Source organism: Salmo salar, chromosome 08 (genome assembly GCF_965601325.2).
Source record: "Salmo salar chromosome 08, fSalSal1, whole genome shotgun sequence".
Classification (NCBI taxonomy): domain Eukaryota; kingdom Metazoa; phylum Chordata; class Actinopteri; order Salmoniformes; family Salmonidae; genus Salmo; species Salmo salar.
This window is the reverse complement of record NC_138298.1, coordinates 8,324,375-8,338,782: the sequence shown is the minus strand read 5'-3', so window position 1 is coordinate 8,338,782 and position 14,408 is coordinate 8,324,375. Positions and strand designations below refer to the sequence as shown.

The 14,408-nt window shown below is 42.8% G+C and overlaps 1 protein-coding gene across 12 annotated transcripts in view; it reads left to right on the top strand.

The window, feature by feature from the left end:
* Nucleotides 1–929: 929 nt before the first annotated feature.
* Nucleotides 930–14,408, top strand: part of LOC106609914 (sorbin and SH3 domain-containing protein 2) — a 98,929-nt gene continuing 85,450 nt past the window's right edge. For 9 of the 12 annotated variants that reach the window (XM_082978338.1, XM_082978334.1, XM_082978337.1 and 6 more), the window contains exon 1: nucleotides 930–1,478. The gene's annotated coding sequence lies outside the window, so the exon portion shown is untranslated. The remainder of the gene's footprint in view (nucleotides 1,479–14,408) is intronic. The other 3 variants (XM_082978342.1, XM_045722670.2, XM_082978341.1) reach the window with 2 other exon arrangements.

Here is a 14,408-nt window from a genome sequence, read left to right as displayed (position 1 = left end):
AGCACAATGTCTAGAAAAACTCCATAGAAAGGCAGAAACCTAGAGAGGAACCAGGCTCTGAGGGGTGACCAGTCCTTTTCTGGCTGTGCCGGGTGGAGATTATAGAGTACATGGCCATTACGGACAGATCGTTCTTCAAGATGTACCAATGTTCATAGATGTTCCAATCGTCTCAACAAAAAAAAAAAAATCTCAAATGTACAATGTACAAGGAGGCATTTTGTGAAACACTTCACACAAATTATGCCCTATGTTTCACAGGGAGTATCATATCTAATTTCATTCAGAGCATATAGCTTTCAAAGCCATTTAGACAGTGACCAATGTTATGGTAGTTAGTATGAAGTTCCCACTGTGTGTATGCAGCATGTGTCAAACCTGCTCTCAAAGCAATGTGCTTTCCCCTGCCATGACCAGAAACCACATAGAACATCTACTATATGGGCCATGGGAAACCCCTTTACACTTCATCTGAATAATTCAGTGGTGTGTGTGTGTGTGTGTGTGTTAGGCTACATCATGCTTTCAATACTCACTGTGTGTACATGTACTGTAATATTGTTGGTATACTTTCATAGCCATGGTAATGCAATATGTCTATCAAGATGTGCATTTTATCTTCAGGTATTCTATTAGTCTAGCTATGGATCATACACTGCAGGCTCAGTTTGTGCATCCTAACCAGTAGTGCAGAGAATCCGGCTGTATGGGCTAAAGGCTTCAATATAGGCCACTGCAATGAAAGCACATGAAGGTATTTTGCAAACTATATTCAGAGGTAGGGGAATGCATTTTGCCCTATTACTGGTGACCTGCACATCTCTCATCTCCATCCCATCTTCCCAGAAGAGCACATAATTGAGCCACGGTCGTTGCCATGACTACGGGAGGGACCAATGAGCTGCTCGCGGCTGCCCCGTAACCTACTGCACGAGGCCATTTTTGCACATGGAGGGGCTCACAGTAGCATCATCATCCTCGCATACAACCGCCCTTTCCCTGGGAAACAAGGAGGCAGGCTCGAGCTATTGGATATCTGATAAACGCGAGCTGTTCCTGGGCTGTCAGATTGGGGGCACCCAGCCACGACGCACAGAGCATGCGGGAAAAAATGTGAGCGCTCGTCTCCTCCTCCTCTTCAGCCAGCCCCTCTTCAGTCAAGAGGTGTTGTCGTGGTGGGACGGCGTTTTGCCAGGAGTAAAGGGACAGTTTTACTGCAATGCTTTCTACATAGCTCGGAGTGAGAGCAAGTTACCCGGGAGAAAGGGTGTTGACCGAGCCAATTGAGGACGTCGAGGCAGGTGTGCGGTGTCATTCGGTAATTCTTCTTGCCAAAAGGGTAGACGCTGTCCATTTTTCCGTCTCATATCAGATTTGTGTGGACTTTAATTCCGGTCAAGCAGGCTTCTGTCGACTGGGTTGATACAGTATTTTGTTGCAGAGCGAATTTCTACAGATGTCTCCGCGTTCGTTTTGAGGTAAGCAACGTAACAGCCACTGCAAGCTACCGCTACGGCAATTAGCGCACATCCGATAATATTGTAGCTAGTATATCTACAGATAAAGATAAAGCATTATTATCCAATATCCTGAGCAGAGTGTACAATGTTGCCCATGTTGAAAGGAATGCAACAATGGAACATCGTGTTTTGCGGTTTGCTTATTTGGGAATGCTTTCACGAAAACAACAGTGCTGATGCTGAGTCTAAATATCCTCTGCCATAGCGGAATGGTTGTTGTTACTTTGCCCAATTAATTTGCTATACTGTAGCCAATAAAATACTCACCATAATTTGAACAACAAATTGGATCTTTTATTATGGAGAGTTTCTCCTTGTCAACTTCTAGATAACTCGACTTCAATTCGATTTGATCACATTCCAATGGACCGGTGTTGCCAGTTCTTGGCAATGAATAAGGAGGATTACGGTAACCCAATCTAGTGTGACCTTCTTGAACAAGAAAGGATGCACTCTTGTTGATGCGTCAATATTTTGCCACGTTAATTAACATAACAATTAGGCAAGGACCATCATTAAACTGTCATTAGTGGAGACCGGCCCGGGGGTTGTGAGGAGAAAAGTGGATGTCTTGTTGAATACAATAATGACATTGTTACACTGTTCTTGCTTGTGTGTTTCCCTTACTCGGTCCCGGTGCCCCCGCTGGCAGCCTGGTATCATAGACTAGATGTAACATAGTAAATGTAAATCCGGGACACTCAAATTGGTGTAATATGTTACTTTTGTTATGGTTACATAAAACAGATGTTTACTCAAGGCAAAAACGAAAGTATGGTGGGTGGGCATATATCTTAACCCAAACCCTAGCCTAGCTAATGTTAGCCAGCTAGCTAACGTTAGTCACCTAGCTAGAATTCGAAAAATAAAATACATTTTTCAAATTTGTAACATATATTACACATTGTAATTTGTAACATATCATACAAAAAGTGGTCCCGTGTGGCTCAGTTGGTAGAGCATGGTGTTTGCAACACCAGGGTTGTGGGTTCGATTCCCACGGGGGACCAGTACGGAGAAGAAATGTATGCATTCACTACTGTAAGTCGCTCTGGATAAGAGCGTCTGCTAAATTACTATAATGGTAAATGTAAAATGGGGGATGAACATCACAAAGTAATACATACTATACGAAACTTAACATATCATACGGTTGATGAAAGATGTGGAATGTTGATTTTTAGGCAGACCCCTGCAGTTCTCTCATTCAGAGGGGTTGGGTTAAATGTGGAACACACATTTCAGTTGAAGCCATTCAGTTGTACAACTGACTAGGTATCATAAGGTGAATGCACCAATTTGTAAGTCGCTCTGGATAAGAGCGTCTGCTAAATGACGTAAAATGTATCCCCCTTTCCCTTTAATTAAATCGAGTGTCATGGGTTTACGTACAGAATAATACAAAATGCTTTGAGACCAGGTTGCCTCTGGGTGTACATTAATAGTTTTTGCACAAGCACCACACTGATTCAAATAATCAAAGCCTGATGATGAGTTGGTTATTTGAATAGGCTGTATTAGTGCTACGGAAAAAAAACAACCCATGCTCCCAGGGGGCTGGAGGGCCCAGGCCTGAGTTTGGGAAACCCTGGACTGGGTGACTGCTGGCTTGGCTAATAATCAACCCCATCCATCTTTACTTTTGTAAGTTGTGTAAGAGATATAGCCTACTTTGAAAACCAGACATTGCGAGAATGAAGTTATATTTTCTCCAGTTTTTCATACCTCCAAATAATTCCCCCTTCTTCCCACTTGCCTTGAACATTTTAAAACCCTAGTGATAAAATAGATTTTAAATTTGTTGTCACCCACTCACTTTCACTGATGAACAAAATCACTTTCTTTGGATTCAAATGCTCATTAACCACCCTTCAGTCACTGGGCTCTAGCAGAATGGTCTTGTGTCATTACACCATCCCCACTGCATGGGCATCAAAGGCTTAGTGCACATTAAGAAGATTACCCTGGCCAATTGTTGCAGCATTACTGGGGTTTCACTTCCTCCACTCACTGCTATGCCCTTCAACAATGGCAATCAGTCTTAACATATGCCATAGTAGGCAATTATTTATGAGTCATACAATTATTTGCCTAAAGGTGATCATAGGATGTAGGTTTATGTTTTGTATCAAATTAGTTAATAAGTTGTATTTATATGCGGTAGCACAAAATAAATGACTTGTTTTACGTTTGAATTTTATTTTTAAGAATGTTGATGGCTTATCATGGCATATTCAGTTGGTGAAATGAATGCTGTCACATAGAACAGCTGGACTGTCATGTAGGCTATTTAAGTCAGCCATAATACTGTAGTCTCTTTTGACAGCCGCTGTGTCTCAGACAGTGAGCTCACTCATGCCCGGAGTCGACGTCCCAGATCTGACAGGAAATGTTCGAGGCTTGAATCCCTTTTTTTACTGTAACTCGGTCCCACCCACAAATAAAGGGATGATGTAATGAGGAAAAGTTAAAGGCCGGTGGTAACTTCCTGTTGTCGGTCTAGTCATTTAGTTAGACAAGCACACACACACACACACACACACACACACACACACACCCCCCCCCCCCCCTCATTTCAATGCCTCCCTCTCTTCCTGCTCATTTTTTTTTTTTTTTTATGAATATTGTGTCATGTTTGGCAGCAGGTAGCCTAGTGGTTAGAGCGTTGGGCCAGTAACCGAAAGGTTGCTGGATCGAATCCCCGAGCTGACAAGGTAAAAATCTGACGTTCTGCACTTGATCAAGGCTGTTCCCCGAACGCCGACGATGTCGATTTAAGGCAGCCCCCCGCACCTCTCTGATTCAGAGGGGTTGGGTTAAATGCGGAAGACACATTTCAGTTTAGGGCATTCAGTTGTACAACTGACTAGGTATCCCTCCTTTCCTTTCCTAATGCTATCACTACGGGAACCGCATACCGTGTCTGAGTGTACCTGAGAGCGAGTCTGGGGTGTGTGTGTTTGCAGAAGTGTTAGTGTGTGGGTTTGTGTGCATTTGGAAACGACTTTGTAACGTGTGTTTGTGTGTGAACAAGAGAGAAATCCAACCTTGTCCAATGAAACTCATAATGGGAATCAACAGTTGGCAACTTGGCGTTTGGATGGCTGTCACTAAGACGAGCTAGCCAATAAACAGTCCGGAGGGACAGCTTAAATATAACCATGCATTAATGGGACAATCATCGCATTTTCACTTGATTGATGGCCCAGGGAGGGATGGTGTTACGGTGTCCTGCCACTACAGCTATGTGGCTGCACCTGCTACCTGCTAGTTGAAGTTACTGAGTGAGAGCAGAGGGGAGTGGTGCAGGATCTAGGCGGGCCATCTGGGATTTGGAGAATGCCATACGGTTTCTGTCGACAGTACAGAACGGGCCGCACATTCTCTCTCGCTCTCGTTTTCACTCGCTCTGTTTTATTCCCTCTTCTCTCCAGCTCTTTTCCTTTTCTATTTCCCTTGCTTGCCCATTCACTCTTCCTTTGTCTCTGTCTCTCTTTCCTGCTTTAGAAGAAGAACTGATCGCGTGGCTCAAGTGGTATGTCTTTGAAAAGCTTGCCTGGACTGTTTCTCAGAACCCTTTTGATAAAAGGGCTGTGGAGCATATTTGCTGATCTCCAATACAGCAACTCGATGACCTTTTCTTCAGATGTGCTGTAGTTTTCCCACGCCAGTTTTCCACAGAAACGTTCATCTTAGTAACCCTTCCAACTATCTACCGTGTTTGCCATCAGTTTACATTTTAATTTTAGTCATTTTGCGGACGCTCTTACTTACAATGATTTAGTCAGTGAATTTAACTAAAGTAAGTAAAACAACTACATGTCACGGTAATTGCGAATTCTTCAAAATGATGGAGAAGTGAAGTTGATGGTTGCATGCCATGGACTTTAGGGCTTCCCTCAGAGTAAGCAGCTCAGAGTTGCCCTTTTGCACTTAGCCTGATTAGCTATAGTGGGATTACATGGTCACACAAGGCTAGATCAGTACAGAATGGCCTCTTGTCTGGTTTTGAAATAGTCATGGTGTTCTTAGTTTACATTTGTGTTGCTGTTGTCCATTTAATGTTTTGTGTTTTTGGTGTTGACCCCAGGAAGAATGGCTGCTGCTTCTTCAACAGCTAATGGGAATCCAAATAAGAATCATAACGGGCTGCATTCTGTTCCAAAAGGAGATGGGATGCAAGGATTTGAGAGCCTATAGTGTGACAGAGGAAGCAGGAAGACTGCAGCTGTAGACATCTGCAGTGTGTATCCAATGGAGGGCAATTCCACGGAAATAGAATTGCGCTGAAACTCAGATTTTTTACTTAAAATCTATGCCAAACAAAACCATTAATGTCAATGTTTAACAAACCATAAAACTCAATGCACTTTTAACAATTTCCACAGAACATTTTATAAAAACACATTTACTTGAAGGACTATGCAGATGCAAAGAATTTCATAAAATCTTTGTTTTATTTGTCCATGTTTTCCAAAAAACGTTACGAAATATCTTCTCCGATTAAAGATTCAAAGATGTCTGCAGAAAGAATGCAGTGTCAGTTATGACATCTTGACTTTGAAAAAATCTCTTTTGATTATTGAACTACAGTAAGTGAAGTGGATTTACACCCGGTAACAGAATTATGGTAACGGAATTTCATCATGGTTCCCTGATCTGTGCTACACAGAAATACATAATTATGTATATGAATGTCATTCTCTTCATGGTGATGTATCCTAAATAGATGCGAAAATGTATAAATATGCAATATCCTCCTTTTCATATTTGGGTATTATTCTACACACTCGCTATTATTTTAAGCCCTGCCCCTAAACAAAATCAACTTTGATTGGTCCGGGTTGGACCAAATCTGAAACAAACATCGACGTCTATGTTTGGACATCAAAGTACAGCACAGTAGAGTAAAGTACATTAGTGTACTTGACTCGTGTGGTCTACTGTGTACTTAACTGTACTCTACTTTTTTGTACTGTGCTGTATTGTACATACATTTTAGTCATTTAGCAGACGCTCTTATCCAGGGCGACTTACAGTACTGAATGCATACATTTCATTTCATTTTCATTTTCATGCATTTATTTATTTGTAATTTTTTTTTGTTTTTTTTTGTACTGGCCCCCGTGGGAATTGCACACACCATGCTGGTGTTGCAAACACCATGCACTACCAACTGAGCCACAGGGAGACTAGCTTAGTAGAATTGTACTCTTCTCTCCAAACTTGTGAACCCAACTGTGAATTGCGACGACTATGATTTCCCATTGTAGCAAATTCAATTGCAAAAATTCAATTTCAGATTTTTTTCTGAGAATTGAGTTTTGATCACTTAATAATTCATAAACAAAATTGATATCAGTAAAAACACTAATTGCCATGTCTAACTTTTTTTACTGAAAGTTCACAGAAGTAACAAGTATCTAAATCGCCCACAGCAGTACAAATCCACTTTAACGAGCTGAAAGACGATGGACAGAGTTTACCCATGATGTTGCACAACGATATGTCAAGGGGGAGGGGGTGTTCTACTAAGCTATATGGCTTTACTGCTAATAGCCCATAGAAACGCTTTGAATAACAGATTCACTACATGGAACAACAGATGGTCCCCCCCCCCCCCCAAAAAAAAAATATTTTAAAGAAGTTTGTTCAGAAAACATATTTTTTGGCATGTATTTAACCCCCTATTTTTGGCACTAAATAGTCTCCATATATTCTTCCATTCACTTTTTTCAGCTGGTATGGGAGGGGGGGGGGGGGGACGGCCTGTGCGTGTCCTTAGAGCAAAACAACAGTGTGTACAGTATCAGTCAAAAGTCGACACACCTACTCATTCCAAGGTTTTTCTTTATTTTTACTATTTTCTGCATTGTAGAATAAACACCATGGGACCACGCAGTCGTCATACCGCTCAGAAAGGAGACGCGTTCTGTCTCCTCGAGATTACGTACTTTCGTGCGAAAAGTGCAAATCAATCCCAGAACAACAACAAAGGACCTTTTTGGAGAAATGTCCTCTGGTCTGGTGAAACAAAAATAGAACTGTTTGGCCATAATGACCATCGTTATGCTTGGAGGAAAAAGGGGGATGCTTGTAAGTCGAAGAACACCATCCCAACCGTGAAGCACGGGGGTGGCAGCATCATGTTGTGGGGGTGCTTTGCTGCAGGAGGGACTGGTGCACTTCACAAAATAGATGGCATCATGAGGCAGGAAAATTATGTGGATATATTGAAGCAACATCTCAAGACCTCAGTCAGGAAGTTAAAGCTTGGTCGCAAATGGGTCTTCCAAATGGACCATGACCCCAAGCATACTTCCAAGGACAACAAAGTCAAGGTATTGGAGTGGCCATCACAAAGCCCTGACCTCAGTCCTATAGAAGTTTTGTGGGCAGAACTGAAAAAGCATGTGCGAGCAAGGAGGCCTACAAACCTGACTGTTAGACCAGCTTTGTCAGGAGGAATGGGCCAAAATTCACCCAACTTATTGTGGGAAGCTTGTGAAAGGCTATCTGAAACGTTTGACCCAAGTTAAACAACTTAAATGCAATGCTACCAAATGCTAATTGAGTGTATGTAAACTTCTGACCCACTGCGAATGTGATGAAAGAAATTTAAAGCTGAAATAAATAATTCTCTCTATTCTGACATTTCACATTCTTAAAATAAAGTGGTGATCCTAACTGACCTAAGACACAGAATTTATACGAGGATTAAATGTCAGGAATTGTGAAAAACGGAGTTTAAATGCATTTGTCTAAGGTTTATGTAAACTTCCGACTTCAACTGTTCAGTCAATCAAATGTATTTATAAAGCCCTTTTTACGTCAGCAGATGTCACAAAGTGCTACACAGAAACCCAGCCTAAAACCCCAAACCGCAAGCAATGCAGATGTACAGTAGAAGCACGGTGACTAGGAAAAATTCCCTTGAAAAGCAGGAGCCTAGGAAGAAACCTAGAGAGGAACCAGACTCTGACGGGTGGCCAGGCCTCTTCTTGCTGTGCCGGGTAGAGATTATAAGTGTACATGGCTATTAAGGCCAGATTGTTCTTCAAGATGTTCATCGATGACCAGCAGGGTCAAATAATAGTCAGTGGTTGTAGAGGGTGAAACGGGTCAGAACCTCAGGAGTAAATGTCAGGTGGCTTTTCATAGCCAAGCATTCAGAGGTCGAGATAGCAGCTGCGGTAGAGAGAGGGAGTCGAAAACAACAGTTCCGGGACAAGGTAGCACGTCTGCTGAACAGGTCAGGCTTCCCTAGCCGCAGGTAGAACAGTTGAAACTGAAGCAGCAGCACGACCAGGTGGGCTGGGGACAACCAGGAGTCATCAGGCCAGGTAGTCCTGAGGCATGATTCTTGGGCTCAGGTTCCCCCGGAGAGGGGGGGGGAGCGAGCGAGCGTACTTAAATTCACACAGGACACCAGATAAGACATAGTTACACCAGATATAACAGACTGACCTAGCCCCCCGACACAGCAATGATACTGGAGACTGAGACGGGTGGGTCGGGGGACACTGTGCCCCGTCCGACGATACCCCCGGACAGGGCCAACCAGGCAGGATGTAACCCTACCCACTTTGCCAAGGCACAGCCCCCACACCACTAGAAGGATATCAACAGACCACCGACTTACTACACTGAGACAAGGCTGAGTATAGCCCACAAAGATCTGCTCCACCGCATGAGCCTGAGAGGGGCGCAAACCTGGACCGGAAGATCACGTCTGTGACTCAACCCACTCAAGTGACGCACCCCTCCTAGGGACGGCATGGAAGAGCACTAGAAAGCCAGTGACTCAGCCCCTGTAATATGGTCAGAGGCAGAGAATCCCAGTGGGGAGATGGGAGCAGGCCAGACAGAGACCGCAAGGGCAGTTCGTCGCCGTTCACCTTCTCACCCCTGGGCCAGATTACACTCACTCATCGGACCTACTGAAGAGATGAGTTTTCAGTAAAGATTTAAAGGTCGAGACAGAGTCTGCGTCTCTCACATGGATAGGCAGATCATTTTTACGGAATTAAGTTCTATCGGAGAAAGCCTGCCCTGCCTCCAGCTGTTTGCTTATAAATTCTAGGGACCATAAGGAGGCCTGTGTCTTTTGACCATGGCATACGTGTAGTTGTGTACGGCAGGACCAAATCGGAGAGATGGGTAGGAGCAAGCCCATGTAATGCTTTGTAGGTTAGCAATTAAACCTTGAAATCAGCCCTAGCCTTAACAGGAAGCCAATGTAGAGAGGCTAGCACTCAAATATTTGGTTCTACTCAAATATTTTAGTTTTAGTCAGGATTCTAGCAGCTGTGTTTAGCACTAATTGAAGTTTTTTTTAGTGCTTTATCCGAGTAGCCAGAGATTAGAGCATTGCAGTAGTCTAATCAAGAAGTGACAAAATCATGGATTAGGTTTTCTGCATCATTTTTAGGGAAAAAGTTTAGGATTATTGCAATGTTAGGAAGATGGGGGGAAAAAAGATGTCCTTAGAATAGTCTTGATATGTTTGTCAAAAGAGGGTCCAGAGTAGTTTTATTTGAGACGACTGTACAATCATTAATTGTCAGATCCAACAGCAGATCTCTTTGTTTCTTGGGACCTAGAACTAGCATCTCTGTTTTGTCCGAGTTCAAAAGTAAAACATTTGCCGCCATCCACTTACTTATATCTGAAACACAGGCGTCCAGGGTAGGCTTAAGCTGTGTTGTCTGCATAGCAGTGAAAGTTGGGATTGTGTTTCTGAATGACCCCAAGAAGTAGAATATATATACACTTAAACAACACAATGTAACTCCAAGTCAATCACACTTCTGTGAAATCAAACTGTCCACTTAGGAAGCAACACTGATTGACAATTAATTTCACATGCTGTTGTGCAAATGGAATAGACAACAATTGGAAATTATAGGCAATTAGCAAGACACCCCCAATAAAGGAGTGTTTCTGCAGGTGGGGACCACAGACCACTTCTCAGTTCCTATGCTTCCTGGCTGATGTTTTGGTCACTTTTGAATGCAGGCGGTGCTTTCACTCTAGTGGTAGCATGAGACGGAGTCTACAACCCACACAAGTGGCTCAGGTAGTGCAGCTCATCCAGGATGGCACATCAATGCGAGCTGTGGCAAGAAGGTTTGCTGTGTCTGTCAGCGTAGTGTCCAGAGCATGGAGGCGCTACCAGGAGACAGGCCAGTACATCAGGAGACGTGGAGGAGGCCGTAGGAGGGCAACAACCCAGCAGAAGGACCGCTACCTCCGCCTTTGTGCAAGGAGGAGCAGGAGAAGCACTGTCAGAGCCCTGCAAAATGACCTCCAGCAGGCCACAAATGTGTATGTGTCTGCTCAAACGGTCAGAAACAGACTCCATGAGGGTGGTATGAGGGCCCGACGTCCACAGGTGGGGGTTGTGCTTACAGCCCAACACCGTGCAGGATGTTTGGCATTTGCCAGAGGACACCAAGATTGGCAAATTTGCCACTAGCGCCCTGTGCTCTTCACAGATGAAAGCAAGTTCACACTGAGCACGTGACAGACGTGACAGAGTCTGGAGATGACGTGGAGAACGTTCTGCTGCCTGCAACATCCTCCAGCATGACCGGTTTGGTGGTGGGTCAGTCATGGTGTGGGGTGGCATTTCTTTGGGGGGCCGCACAGCCCTCCATGTGCTCGCCAGTGGTAGCCTGACTGCCATTAGGTACCGAGATGAGATCCTCAGACCCCTTGTGAGACCATATACTGTTGCGGTTGGCCCTGGGTTCCTCCTAATGCAAGACAATGCTAGACCTCATGTGGCTGGAGTGTGTCAGCAGTTCCTGCAAGAGGAAGGCATTGATGCTATGGACTGGCCCGCCCGTTCCCCAGACCTGAATCCAATTGAGCACATCTGGGACATCATGTCTCGCTCCATCCACCAACGCCACGTTGCACCACAGACTGTCCAGGAGTTGGCGGATGCTTTAGTCCAGGTCTGGGAGGAGATCCCTCAGGAGACCATCCGCCACCTCATCAGGAGCATGCCCAGGCGTTGTATGGAGGTCATACAGGCACGTGGAGGCCACACACACTACTGAGCCTCATTTTGACTTGTTTTAACCTCTATGGGCTAGGTGGGACGCAAGCGTCCCACCCGTGGTGCACTCCATCAACAGCAGGTGCATTTCAAGAGCGGCACATTTGAATCCAAATAAATGTCAAAATTCAAATTTTTCAAACATACAACTATTTTACACCCTTTGAAAGATAAACATCTCCTTAATCTAACCACGTTTTACGATTTCAAAAAGGTTTTACGGCGAAAGCATAAATTTAGAGTATGTTAGGACAGTACATTTACAAGAGTTGTGTGTAATGTTGTGCCGATTCAAAGACAGGCGTCACCAAAACCATAAATCAGCTAAAATGATGCACTAACCTTTTACAATCTCCAACAGATGACACTCCTAGGACATTGTGTTAGACAATGCATGCATTTTTAGTTCTATCAAGTTCATATTTATATCCAAAAACAGCGTTTTACTATGGCGTTGATGTTCAGGAAATCGTTTCCCTTCAATAACCGGCAGTCAAGTCAGCACCACAAATTAAATAATTAAAATTACAAAACATTGGTAAAATATTATATTGTCATTTAAAGAATTATAGATTTACATCTCTTGAACGCAATCAACTTGCCAGATTTAAAAATAACCTTACTGGGAAATCACACTTTGCAATAATCTGAGCACTGCGCCCAGAAAAATACGCATTGCGATACAGACTAGCCGCCATGTTGGGGAGATCTAAAATCGAAAATACTATGTAAATAATCCATTACCTTTGATTCTCTTCATCAGATGTCACTTCCAGGTATCACAGGTCCATAACGATCCATAACGAATGTAGTTTTGTTCAAAAAAGCTCATCATTTATGTCCAAAAATCTCCGTCTTGTTAGCACATGATCTAAGCCCGCCGGACTTCACTTCATGAACGAGGGGAAAAAATATATTTACGTTCGTTCAAACATGTCAAACGTTGTATAGCATAAATCATTAGGGCCTTTTTTAACCAGAACATGAATAATATTCAAGGTGGACGAATGCATTCTCTTTTATAACGTATTGGAACGAGGGTACCCAACATGAACTCGCGCGCCAGGTGTCTAATGGGCCATCATCGTTCCATGGCTCTTGTTCGGTCAGATCTCCCTCCAGAAGACTCAAAACACTTTGTAAAGGCTGGTGACATCTAGTGGAAGCAATAGGAAGTGCCAAAATATTCCTCAGCCCCTGTGTTTTTCAATGGCATAGGTTTAAAGGTAATACAACACATCAGGTATCCACTTCCTGTCAGAAAATGTCTCAGGGTTTTGCCTGCCAAATGAGTTCTGTTTTACTCACAGACACCATTCAAACAGTTTTAGAAACTTTAGGGTGTTTTCTATCCATATATAATAAGTATATGCATATTCTAGTTACTGGGTAGGATTAGTAACCAGATTAAATCGGGTACATTTTTTTATCCAGCCGTGCAAATACTGCCCCCTAGCCCCAACAGGTTAAGGACATTACATCAAAGTTGGATCAGCCTGTAGTGTGGTTTTCCACTTTAATTTTGAGTGTGACTCCAAATCCGACCTCCATGGGTTGATAAATTGTATTTCCATTGATTATTTTTGTGTGATTTTTGTTGTCAGCACATTCAACTATGTAAAGAAAAAAGTATTTAATAAGATTGTTTCTTTCATTCAGATCTAGGATGTGTTGTTTAAGTGTTCCCTTTATTTTTTTGAGCAATATATATATATATATATATATATATATATATATATATATATATATATATATATATATATATATATATATATATATATATATATATATATATATAGTGAAAACAATAGTGGTCCTAAAACGGAACCTTGAGGAACACAAACTTACAATTGATTTGTCAGTGGACAAACCATCCACAGAGACAAACCGATATCTTTCTGACAGATAAGATCTAAACCAGGCAAGAACTTGTCTGTGTAGACCAATTAGGGTTTCTAATCTCTCCAAAATAATTTGGTGTCAAAAGCAGCACTAAGGTCTAGGAGCACGACGACAGATTCAGAGCCTTGGTCTGACACCATTAAAAGGTAACTTCCACCTTCACAAGTGCAGTCTCAGTGCTATGATGGGGTCTAAAACCAGACTGACTGTGCAGACTCAGGACAACTGAACTTTGGAGAAATACGCGGATTCAAAGTGGAGTCCGTAATCTGCTTTCTAATGATCATGTTAATTTTCATTGAAGAAGTTCATGAATTTATCACTGCTGAAGTGAAAGCTATCCTCTCTTGTTGATTTCTGCTTTTTAGTTAGCTTTGCAACAGTATTCTCATTCTCCTTAATTAGTTTGGAAAAATAGGATGATGGAGCAGAAGTGAGGGCTCTTCGATACTGCACGGTACTATCTTTCCAAGCTAGTAGGAAGACTTCCAGTTTGGTGTGGCACCATTTCCCTTCCAATTTCCTGGAAGTTCGCTTCAGGGCTCGGGTATTTTCTGTATACCAGGGACCAAATGTCTTTTGCTTTTAAGGGTGCAACTGCATCTAGGGTATTACGCAAGGTTAAATTAAGATCCTCAATTAGTTGGTTAAATGAGTTTTGTACTCTGACGTCCTTGGGTAGGTGGAGGGAGTCTGGAAGGGCATCTTGGAATCTTTGGGTTGTCCGAGAATTGATGATCCTTGATTGGGGTCTGAGCAGATTATTTGTTTACGATTGCAAACGTAATAAAATGGTGGTCTGATAGGCCTGGATTATGAGGATAAACATTTAGATCCAGAATATTTTTTTCCACGGGACAAAACTAGATCCAGGGTATGTCTGGAAATGATTCGGTCTGGAGACATGTTGGACAAAACCC